This window comes from Callithrix jacchus, chromosome 3 (assembly GCF_049354715.1).
Source record: "Callithrix jacchus isolate 240 chromosome 3, calJac240_pri, whole genome shotgun sequence".
In the NCBI taxonomy this organism is placed as follows: Eukaryota; Metazoa; Chordata; class Mammalia; order Primates; family Cebidae; genus Callithrix; species Callithrix jacchus.
Genome location: NC_133504.1, coordinates 142,336,803 through 142,349,027, shown reverse-complemented (window position 1 = coordinate 142,349,027; position 12,225 = coordinate 142,336,803). Strand labels below are relative to the sequence as shown.

The following is a 12,225-nucleotide window of genomic DNA, read 5'->3' as shown; positions in this document are numbered from 1 at the left end:
TTGGTAAATTAGAAATACAATAGCATAAAATAACACAAAGGACTTAGCAAGGGTAAAAGCATGCTTAAAAAGATAAGTATATGAAAGTAGATGACTTTTGGGGGAGAAAGGAGAGAACCGAAAAGAAAAATAAATGAAAAAAGTCTTTCTATTATTGCCTCAAAGAGAGTGTACATGTGAGACTTGGTCAGATCTCGACATATCTAAAGGCTGAAAATTTGGGTGAAGCAATGTATTTTTTTTAGTAGAGAATAATTTCATATGTGTGAAACCTGGAAACTCTTTCACATTTTGTATGCAATTAATGCATGTCCCTTTTTCCTTCCTTCAAATTATACACAAAATCTACCTACACCTTTCCACCTCCACTGCTACCACCTTGGCTCAGTGGGTGGTCTTCTGTTGCCTTGTCTAATGTAATTATCTTCTAAGAAGTTTTCCTGCCAAGATGCACCACCAGCTCTCCCATTCCCAAACAAATCGCCGAACCAAAGCCAAAGTAATATTTTAAATACCTAGTTGGGATGATATCACTGTTTCAACTAAAAAGTCACCAGTGGTTTTCTATCTAACAGAATAAAACCCTCGAAGATGTATGTCTGTCACTGCCCCCCCCCACCCCCCAGCACACCTCTTAAGATCTCAAATCCTACCTCAGGGCCTTTGCACTTGCTGTTTTTTTTTCTGTCTGGAACCTTAATCCCTTCTTAGGTGTCTTCTCATCAGAGAAGACTTCCCTGATCACTCTCTAAAATAGTAAAGGTGTTCAGGAAATGCCACCCCCAAATATGCCACTTTGGACTCAGGGCACTTAGGGAACAGCAAATGCCTTGAGGGGCTTTTCTGTGAACTTCCTTTATCTGCCTAAAGACAGATATTTCAAAAAGATCTCAGTTGTCATGAATCCCGTCCCCAGGAATCTCATCAACCAGGGAAGATTCAACTCACCTCCCAGGAGAGGAGACTGGGGATTGACCCCACACCCAGACAGACTTCAACACAGGATACCACCTGTTCTTCTCAGGGTCTATTCATCTTTTCCAGAAATTATTCCCTCTCCCCTAAGTTGCCTACATCCCTAACCTCTCTCCCCTGTAAGCTTTTCCATCTCAGTGGGTTGGTAGATATTCAGTGTTTTTCCCTGTGATGCCCCCATGCACATGATACATCTTTATTCTTGTTAATCTGCCTACAGTCAATTATTTCAGACTCAATTACCAAACCCTTAAAAGCTAGAGGGAAAGTTTACCCTTCCTTAAGACAGCAAATTCCCTTTTCTCCACCCAGATTGATTCCTCTTATCCTATTTTATTTTTCTTCATGGCATTTATTTGTTACCAGATACCTCTATCCCATTAGAAAGTAAGTACCTTGAGGATAGGAATGTCTTTCTGTGTCTACTCAATTTTCAGTGCACTCAGTAATACTAGTTGAGAGGATAAAACAATGAATGAATGAATCAAGGAGAAAGAGAGAGACATAAGACAAGCAGACAGAGAAAGAAAGAAGACAGGAACACTCTGGTGGACCCACCACACTTGAAGATTTTTCTGTGAAGTAGAAATGATTCTTGTGACAAATCTTTCATCCTTCTTTCCTTGCAGACTTCCTCCCCTGGCTTTCCTTCAGGTTTGATGATTGACCAAGTAGCAGCTGCGATATGGGATGGAGGCATATTCTGACTCTGCTCAGAGAGGGCCACTTCCTTGTGATATGGGTGACATTTTGACTTATTCTTCTGTAAGTGATTCTTTTTCTGTACATGTTCACTCCTACATGCTCATATCTACCTTAGAAAAAGGAAAAATGGGATTTTAAAAATGACACTTTATGAGATTGCCATTTTCCTCTGTGATATTCTTCCCCAAGACACATAACTTGAGTGTAATTATGAGAAAAATATTAGACAAATACCAATTGAGGGATGGTCTACAAAATATCTGACCGGTAGTCTTTAAAACTGTCAAAGTCATGAAAAATGGGGAAAACCTAAGGAACTGTCACAATCAAGAGTAGCTAAAAGAGACATGAGCTCTAAATGTAATATGAGATGCTGGATGGGATCCTTCAACAGAAAAAGGATATTAAGGGAAGAATTAGAAAACTTGAAAAAGTGAGGACTTTAGTTAATGACATATCAATTTGGTTGACGAATTATAAGCAATGTGCTGCACTAATGTACAGTGCTAATACTGGGGGAAACTTTAGGGTTGGGGTAGCATATGGGAGCGCTCTCTATACCATCTTCACACTTTTTCTGTACATCTAATGATGTTCTAAAATAAAAAGATTATTTTAAAAAGTTGCTATTCCTCAAATTTATTAGTGCTCTACATAGCGGGGCAAAGGAATTGCTTCTGGAGATATGTCATGTTTAGTGAAACACTTCGTCACAGTTCAGTACCCCCTTCCCTTTCCCGTTACTGCTAAGCAAGGCAGGTAGATACAACCTGTCGTTTCTCATGAAGGAAATCCCTTAGTTGTTTAATTAGCTCTGTATCACATATAGCCTGAGGATTTACACGTTTGCCATGTTTAGGTTTCAGCTTGGAGCTCAGTCCTGTTATTTTAAGATTCTTGGCCGTTAACTGCAAAGGGGAAGTGAAAAACACCTTCATTTTTTATAACAGAACGTGTTTTAACAAAAATAATTTACATGAACATGAGCCAAGGGACAAAGCCTAGGAAGTCAGCAGTCCTGTGCAGAGAAACGTCTACATGGCATTTCCTTATTTTAAGAAAATCTTTTTATATAGACTATTTAAAGAAGGATAGTTTCCCTCTCATTTCCTCCTCTAAAAAATAATATACTTGAACACTGGATCAGGCCTATTTTTAAGGGGCCACTGATAGAAATGAATTGCTCTTGGCTTTCAACTCTGAGATCTGCCTTCCCCAAGTTCTTCTCCAGCCCACATGCTTTTTTTTCTTTTCTCTTGGTGGGTGATTTCTATTAGGGTTTTCAAGTATTCTCTATTTAAGAAGGCAAATGCCTTTAGGAAGCTTCAAGAGTTATTAATAAAATAATAATTCAAATAAGAGCTATAAGCCAGACAATTTACATGTAAAAAAATGGAGGCCAGGATGCCTATTTTTTAAGGAGGTCATGAGAGTACAAGGAAAATTGCATAAATCAAGAAAAGGCAATGCTAATTAAGACCAATGGAAAATGGCTGCTTATCATGAAAAACAAATGGGAAGATGTATTTCTCGGGAGTAAGAGTTTCAAGAAGTAAGGAAATTGACTAATTAGAAGAAGCTGCAGATTTACTTTGCAAAATGAGAATATACAGAAATAGCAAAACTTAGGCCTATTTTGTAATAAGTCTACCACAGATGTAGTAAATAAGGTGTGAGCGTGTATTCTGTAAGTATACGTTCTGTATATACACATATCTGTTCTACATACACATTGCATGTCAGATCATATTGGGTGCTAGATCTTTCTCTCATGCAAGTGTAAAGCAAATGTTATAAAAGCAACACCCCTGTACTCATCACACAATTTAAGTGAGATCCCCTCATCCTTTCACTGGTGGTCATCACTATTCTAAATTTTAAAGTTATTTGTTCCTGTTTTCTTTACAGTTACTACCACACACAAATATATCTCTGAACAATATATTTTCAGTTTTTTTTTAATTTTTGAATTTATTTAAATGGAATTAGACTGAATAACTATTCCTCCCATCCAAGTACTAACCAGGCCCGACCCTGCCAAGACCAGATGAGATCGGGCGCGTTCCGGGTGGTACGGCGGTAGACCTGAATAACTATTCCCATGACTTTTTGAACTGAAAGATAAAAGCATTTATTTTATATGTTATATTATGATAAGATGTTTTAAAATGTTCATGTTTATGACTTTTAAAAATGATCTTATAATCAGTTCCACATTTAGTTACTAGTAATCCGAAAAGTTGGCCTATATGGTACTCGTTTTTTGAAATTGTTGATAATGTTCTTTATTGTCTTTTATGGAGCTAATTTTCATATATGTTCCCCAAGAGCTGGAAAAAAATCCAAATTCTTGAAATGTTGAGTGCAGCGCTGTATGTAGGTCCATTCGATCACGCTTGTGAATTATGCTACTCAAATGTTGTATAGACTTTCTAAACTTTCTTGTCTGCTTGATCTATCAATGATTAAAATAGGTATGCAAAACTTTTCCAACATGGTTATCGTTTTATTATTTTCTTCTTGTAGTTCTATCAATTTCTGCTTTATACATTTTGAAGCTGTATTCTTAGGTCCATATAAATTTAGAAACATTGTCTTTTCTTAATTAAATTATGCTTTATTATCATGTAATCTCCAGTAATAAATTTTGCTTTAAAGGCTACTTTATGAACATTATGTGACTAAACCAGATTTTTAAAAATAATATTTACCTGGTCCAACTTTTTTTACCTTCAGCATTTCTCTTTTGTTATGTTCTAGCTATGCCTCTGTGAAGTCTAAGATAATCTTATTTTTAAAGTTAATATGATCATCTTTGCCTTTTAACTAGAATGTATAATATTAATATTTAATGTAATTAATTTTATTTTGAAATGTATTACTACCACAATAGTCTGTGCTTCCTAATGGTTCTGCTTTTTCTTTTCCTTTTGTTTCTTCCCTCTTGTCCTCTTTGAATTCATTGAGTTGTCTTTTTATTTTTTCAGTTTTCCCCTATTCTAGTCGGAAATATATGTTTTTATTTTAGGATTATTCCAAAGTTTGTTGTTATCAACTTAGGAATATTGAAAGTTAATTCATATCTTTATCTCCTCCAAAAACCAAAAAGACCTTAGAATGCTTTAAGCCAATTTGCTTTTCTGATGTATATGGTGTATTAGTCGGGGCTCTCCAGAGAAACAAAGCTAGTAGAATATTTAGATCTAGTGCTTGCTTCGGGAGCGCATATACTAAAATCGGAACGATACAGAGAAGATTAGCATGGCCCCTGTGCAAGGATGACACGGAAATTCGTGAAGCATTCCATATTTTCTAAAATCAAGAAAGAAAAAAAGTATTTAGATCTAGATTTAGATCTAGATATATAGATAAATAGATGAGAGAGGATTTATTATAGGAACTGGCTGTGGCAATTATAGAGGTTGAGAAGTACCATCATAGGCCGTCTGCAAACTGGAGAACCGAGAATGCTGGTGGTGTGGCTCAGTCTCAGCCTGAAGTCCGGAGAAACAGAGGAGCCAGTGGTGTAATTTTCAGTTCAAAGCTGAAGATCTGAGAAACTGGGGGCCTGCCGGTGCAAATCCTGGATTCTGAAGGCCAGAGGACATGGACTTCTGATGTCCAAGGGCAAGAGAAGGTGGCTATCCCAGCTCTAGAAGACGCAGCAAATTCACCTTTCCCCTGCGCCTTTATCCTCAATGCATTGGATGGTGCCTCCCCACCGTGGGTGAGGGCAGACCTTCCTTATTCAATCCACTGATTCAAATGCCAGTCTCTTCCAAAAACACCATCACCAATGCACCCAGAAATAATGTTTTACCAGCAATCTGGGCATAACTTAATCCAGTCAAATTGACAACTAAAACTAGCCATCACAAATGGTATTCATGATCAATATTTTAATTCTTTTTCTGTAGAAGTAATCAAATTTATATTTTACTTTTAATCTAGGAATACATTAAGAGGATTCAAATATTTAAAACTGTTGAAAGATACTGTGAAGAGTCTTTCCATTCCAGCTACCCAATTTTCTTGTCTGGAGGCCACCAATGTTAGTTTCCCACGTATCATTACAGAGATTTCTTAAGCAGATGAATATATCTTTTTATGCAATTTTATTCTGTTCTTTTTTTCTTTCCTAATGTTCCAAGATTTCTTTTATTATTTTATTTCTATTTAGAGGACTTCCTTTAAACCATTATTTTATAGTAGGTCTGCTGGTGAACTGTCTCTTTGTTTCACTTCATTTGAGAATATCTTGATTTCACCTTCATATTTTCACAGGTAATTTTGGGTTGAGCATTATTTTCTTTCAGGCCTTGAAAAATGGGCCAGTTCCATTTGGCCTCCATAGTTTGGATGAGAAATTAGCTGTAATTTTTTATTTTTCCCTTATAGTAAGGGGTCACTTATCTCTTGCTGCTTTATGATTTTTTTCATTGTCTTTTGTTTTCAGGAGTTTGACTATGATATGTCTTGGTGTGATTTCTTTGAGTTTATCCTTTTTGGATATTAAATATGTAGGTTTCTGCTCTTTGCCTCATTTGGGAAATTTTTGGCCATTATTTATTTGAATATTTTCCAGCCCCACTCTCTTTCTCGCCTTCTGGGATTTCTGTAACACAAACCCCTAGATCTTTTTCTATAATCTCACATGTCCTGGGGCTTTGTTCTTTTTTATTCTTTCAGTCTATTTTCTCTTCATTGTTTAGATTAAGCAGTTGCTACTTGTATATCTTCAACTGTGCTTTTTTGTTAATCTACATTTTTGGCATTTTCAGATTGCCAGTTTTTTCAGCATCCACTCTGGGAAACACGAGGCAAGAAGGAAACTTAGGGCTCTCACTGTGTTGTCCCTCCAATCCTGAGGTGACTGAAGAAGGCTGATCTGCCTTCTTCCCTCCACCATTCAGAGTCTTCTTACGTTTATTTTTTATATAATATCCAGGGTTTTTAATTGTATTTAGCAGGAGGAACAGGGAAAAGTACATTCACTCCACCTTCAACATTATTATTTTATATAGTTAATGTCTCTTTAAACATGATTTCTTTGCTCACCGTTCATTCTTGCAAGTCAAACCATACTTCTAGGATCATTATCTGAAGTATACCCTTCAAAAAGTTCCTTCACTTAACTGTTGGTAGTAAACTCTCTCATTTTTGATTGTATGAAATGACTTCCCCTACCCTGCTTTTGGAAAAAATCATTTTGTTTTGTATACCCTTATATATTGACGGTTATTTCTCTCAGCAATTTGAAAATATTTCTCTGCTGTCCTCTGGCTTTCAGTGCTGTTGTTGATTAGTCAATTGCAACAATACTTTTCATGTCACACATCCTTTCTCTCAAAGGATCCTTTATTTGTTATTGTTGATCTGTAGTTTTCCCATGATGCATCCATGTTTAGATTTCTTTGCTGATCGCTTGTTTAGCTTCCTGAATCTGAGCATTTGTGTCTTTCATCAATTCTGGAGAATTCTTGGCTAATATCTCTTCAATATTACATCTTGTCCATTTTCTCCATTAGTTCCCTTTTTAAAATAATACTTTTAAAATATGTCCCTTTAAAAAAAATAATACTGTTTTAAAAAGTCATTTCACCAGATTCACTGTCTGGTAAGGGTCCACTCTCTTATTCATAGGTGGTGCCTTCTGGCTATTTCCTCACATGATGGAAGAGGGAAGGCAGCTGTTGGAGGCCTTCTTTATAAAGGCACAATAAATGACACAATAACATCAAGCAATGGTCCTCTTATTAGATGCCTTTTAGCCTTCGGAGTCTGCCTTCCAGGGATCTCAAATTCTGATATAGTTCATTTCTTTGTTTCTCTGTGCTGCTTTCTTGGTGATTACTTCAGATCTATCTTCTAGTTCATGAACTCTGTTGTTAATCATATCTGATACAATGTATAACATGTCCAATACATCTCTAATTTTACTTAGTATCCTTTTTATATTTTTTCAACTTCGCTTTTCTTCAAACCTCACCGTGTATTAAAAAGATAACTATTGAAGATAGAAACTTCAAGCATATTAAGGTAAAAAGAGTAGTGTAGTAAAGCCCTACGTACCCATTATCCAGCTTCAACAATGAATAACGCATACCTAATCTTGTTTCCTCTGTATCCTACCCACTTCCTCTCCCTCTCTGGATAATTCTGAAGCAATCCCTGACATCATATTATTTTATCTGTCATAGTTCAATATGTATGACTAGTAGATAAGAATTCTCCTTTAAATAAACAATACTACCATTTTCATACCCCCTAAAAGTCCACTGTAATTCTTTAATATCGAATAGTCTTTAAAAAATATTTTATGGTTTGTCAATCATACTTTTAACATCCTCCTTTATTTCTTGAACACAGTAAACACATTACATTTATATATATATATATATATATATTTTTTTTTTTTTTTTTAACAATATATTTAGTCCTTGTGGGCCTGATATATTTTTTTTTCTGCTGGCTCTTGCTCATGGTAGTTTGTTCCCTCATGCATTTGTATTTTTTTTTTTTTTTTAATCATGAGCTTATGGTTATTGGAACTCTGCAGGAATTCTTTGAGATTTCGGTTAATGTTCATTTCCCCAGAGATTTGTGATTGCTTCTTCTAGGCACCTGGAGCACACCCTAGTCTGTAATTATGAGAATTCAATTCTCAGGTTGAGTTTTTCAGCCTATAGTGTAAATTTCACACCAAGTTTATGCGACTGTCACCTTGTGATTCGTAATTCTTAGAAGAGCCTTTATTTTCTTTCCTAACTCACAGTCAAAGCTGAGAGAGTCAAGACTTTTTATGGTCTATTGCAGCTATATTAATTTTATTTTTACATCTTGCCTTCACTGAGGCTGTTGCTTTTTGTGGAACTGGCTCTATGCAAGGGTCTCAATTTGCATAAACCCAGGCATTGTCTCTTGTCCTTCTGCACATGCCTGTACTCTGTTTAAGAACTCTTCATGATCATGTATTGGCATATTTCCTGAAGACAAGATTTATTTCAATGCTCAGTTATGGCTCGGATTCATGCCTTTTTACTACTTTTATCTGTGAGGATTTCTTTCGCTGTGTTCTACTCAGCTAAGCATTTAAAATGGTATTATAAATATTTCATTCAGCACTCTAAGATGTTCTGTACTGGGATTCCTCAGAATATCTGCTGTGCTGCCATATTCCTACAAAGAGGAAGGAGTCCAAATTATTATGACTTAATCTCCACCTGATTTGCTGCCAGAAATTAGCCTTCATCACAGCGTCTCCCAGCTGTTCCTGAGAGCTTCCCATTCAGGGAGCTATCTGATGTTGTTTTAGTTTATTTGGGTGTTCTAACAAAATACCATAAACTGGGTAGCTTATAAACAACAGAAATTTATTTCATAGTTCTGGAGGCTGGAAAGTTTAAGATCAAGATGACAGCAGATTCAGTGTCTGGGATGTTAACAGTGGAGGGTATACGGGTTCTTGGCGTTTTGAACAAAGAATTGGACAAAACACACAAACACAGCAAGGAAAGAAGAAAGAGTTTTATTGAAAATGAAGGTACACTCCACGGTGTGGAAGCGGGTCTGAGCATGGGGGCTCAAAGGTCCTTTGCAGAGTTTTTGTGAGTTTAAATACCCTCTACTTGGGGTACACCCTATGTAAATGAAGAGGATGAAGTAAAGTTACAGTCGTTTACGGCATTCACCCTATGGAGAGGACATTTCCCGTTATAGCTGAAGTGTGAATTGGCCTTATGTTCCCTGCCTCCAGACGCTATTTTCCTGCCTCAGTGAGGATCTGCTCTCTTGTTCATGGATGGTGACTTCTGGCTATTTTCTCACATGGTGGAAGAGGGAAGGCAGCTGTGAAGGCCTCCTCTATGAAAGCACTTACCTCATTCATGAGGGATCTAGCCACTTCCCAGAGGCCTCACTCTTCATACCATCACATTGGTCATTGGTTTCCACATACGAATTTTTCAGAGGACACAGACATCCAGACCATAGCAGATTGGTTCTTCGGTTCAGATCCTCTCTGCTCTGTTCGGTCTTTCTCATATGACCCTCAGGCCTCTGCTGCTTGTAACGCTCATTAGTTTATCGTTCTGCTTGGCAAAGTTGTCCTTTGTTGGTGACCACCATTGTCACTACTATTTTTAGCAAGATACATTGTTCTTTTCTTTTACTTCAGGCCAAATATTGGATAGGCCCTTGTCCTCAATTCTCTAAAGAATAGAAGGTATGAGAGAGAGAGAGAGCATTGTAACACAGAAATGAGCTTGCAAATGCTTCCCAGGGCCAGACCCATACTCAGGACTTCTGATGGACCTGCCTCTCCACATCTCTCCTACCTTATCATGATGAGTTTACTTTTTAACACCTGAGTTCCTCTACTCACTGATGGGCTTTGGAGTCTAGGCTAAAATTCAAAGTCCTAAAGAGGGGAATTTTTATGCTCCCTTGCCCAGGCCAATTCTCACCTTACCAGTCCCTATTCTCTTTGCCAGGAATGACTGCCACTCATAGTCATTGCAGAAGGATGGCTTGTTTTGTTTTTTCCCAAAAAAGTCCAGAGAGATATGGCCCTAACCTGTGCACGTCAAACTAGTCTGAGACTTGTGTATTTTTTTCAAGGTCTAGGTCTTTGAGGGACATTTGTAAGACTTCACCAATTCATCTCAGTTTAGGCTGCACTAAGCCTAGTCCACATAACAACTTAGATAATAAACATACACAAAATTGCCCAAGAAACACATAATCCAAAAGAGGCACAAAGCAGTCTAAAGCTGTATTTAGAAGAATAACTGCTCTCTAAGGGACAAATAATCCTCAATGATGCAGCTGTCTTTAAAACATCTACCCAGTTTACCTGACTACACAGAACACTAAATATTCAGGTTACTTCACTGCATTTAGGTTTTTTCCATAAAGAACGGGCAGTAATATGCCTTTCATTTGCAAAACTAAGAGTCCCCAGAGTGGTGGGTGTTCCAAAAAAACAAATGGAAGCAATAATCAGCCTCAAAAGTAAACTCAAATCTCCACCTGGGACCTCCTCCCAGACACACACTTATGAACCAGAAGCTGCCACTCTTTAAATGGCAATTTTTCCTGCTACTGCATTCATGTATTTTCTAATAAGAATGTTTCATCTACTATACCACTCACCTACCTTTCTTAAGCCATCACAAAGCACAGTGTCTTACTCTTAGTGGATACTTGTTAAATGTAGGTTGACTGTCACATAGTACTATCAATGATTCTTAGTGAGCATGATTTGACTCACACATGTCTCTTCCTACTGTGCTATGGAAATGAGGGCTTTGATGCAGGGTGGGGTTGAGATCTCATTGCAATATGTGGCAATGGAGATTTTAAATCCCTGCTCTGCCAAATATTGTGTGACCTTGGGTAACTTATTTTTTCTAAGCTTCAGTTTCCTTGTAAAAATGTTAATATATTAAAGAACTCGGCAAAGTGTCTGAACGAATATTAACACTCTCCTGTTTTTGCTTCTACCACCTCTCAGCCTCAACATGCCAGAGGCCACCCTGACTCCAGGAATGACCAGAAGAAGATGCAGCCCAGACCATTCATGCCGATGTTTCTGAGCTCTAGAGATTATTTGTAGTTGTACTGGGACATCCCAGTTCAGATATGCTACTAGCGTTCTTTGACTCCTGCAGGCATTTGTAGGCTATTCCCTAGAGCTAGAGAGGGATCAAGAAAGGCTTGAGCCCTATTGTTACAGGAAAGCGGGTCCTGATCCAGACCCCAAGAGCGAGTTCTTGGATCTCACACAAGAAAGAATTCAGGGTGAGTCCACAGAGTAAAGTGAAAGCAAGTTTATTAAGAAAGTAAAGGAATAAAGAGTGGCTACTCCAAAGACAGGGCAGACCCAAGAGCTGCTGGTTGCCCAGTTTTATGGTTATTTCTTGATGATATGCTAAACAAAGGGTGGATTTTTTATGCCTCCCATTTTTAGACCGTGTACGGTATCTTCCTGACATTGCCATGGCATTTGTAAGCTGTCATGGCACTGGTGGGGTGTAGCAGTGAGGACGACCAGAGGTCACTCTAGTTGCCATCTTGGTTTTGGTGGGTTTTAGCTGACTTCTTTACCGCAAACTGTTTTATCAGTGAGATCTTTACGATCTGTATCTTGTGGCCAACTTCCTATCTCATCCTGTGACTTAGATGCCTTAACCATCTGGGAATGCAGCCTGGTAGATCTCAGCCTCATTTTACCCAGCTTTTATTCAAGATCGAGTTGCTTTGGTTCACAGCCTCTGACACTATTATTGTGTATTTTTCAAACTGTTAGTTTTGACTCAGTGAATCCTGACATTAATTTAGTGAATAACTAACACTTTGAAAAATTATGTAGTACAATAAAAAGAAATATGCATAAAGGAAATCATGTTTTGTGAAACTTTTGTATGAAATGAGTCACATTGTGTATACAATGTATTTCTTATATGAAAGTTGTTAGAATCAAAATGGAGTTGCTAATGTTAAAACCAAACCAAACCAAACAGCCCTGACAAATAGAGCCAGGGA

The 12,225-nt window shown here is 37.5% G+C and overlaps 1 non-coding gene across 1 annotated transcript; it reads left to right on the top strand.

Moving 5' to 3' along the window:
• Nucleotides 1-4,886: 4,886 nt before the first annotated feature.
• Nucleotides 4,887-4,993, top strand: LOC118152476 (U6 spliceosomal RNA). Its single transcript, XR_004741237.1, has one exon. It is a non-coding gene; the product is annotated as a U6 spliceosomal RNA (small nuclear RNA).
• The last annotated feature ends 7,232 nt before the right edge of the window (nucleotides 4,994-12,225 follow it).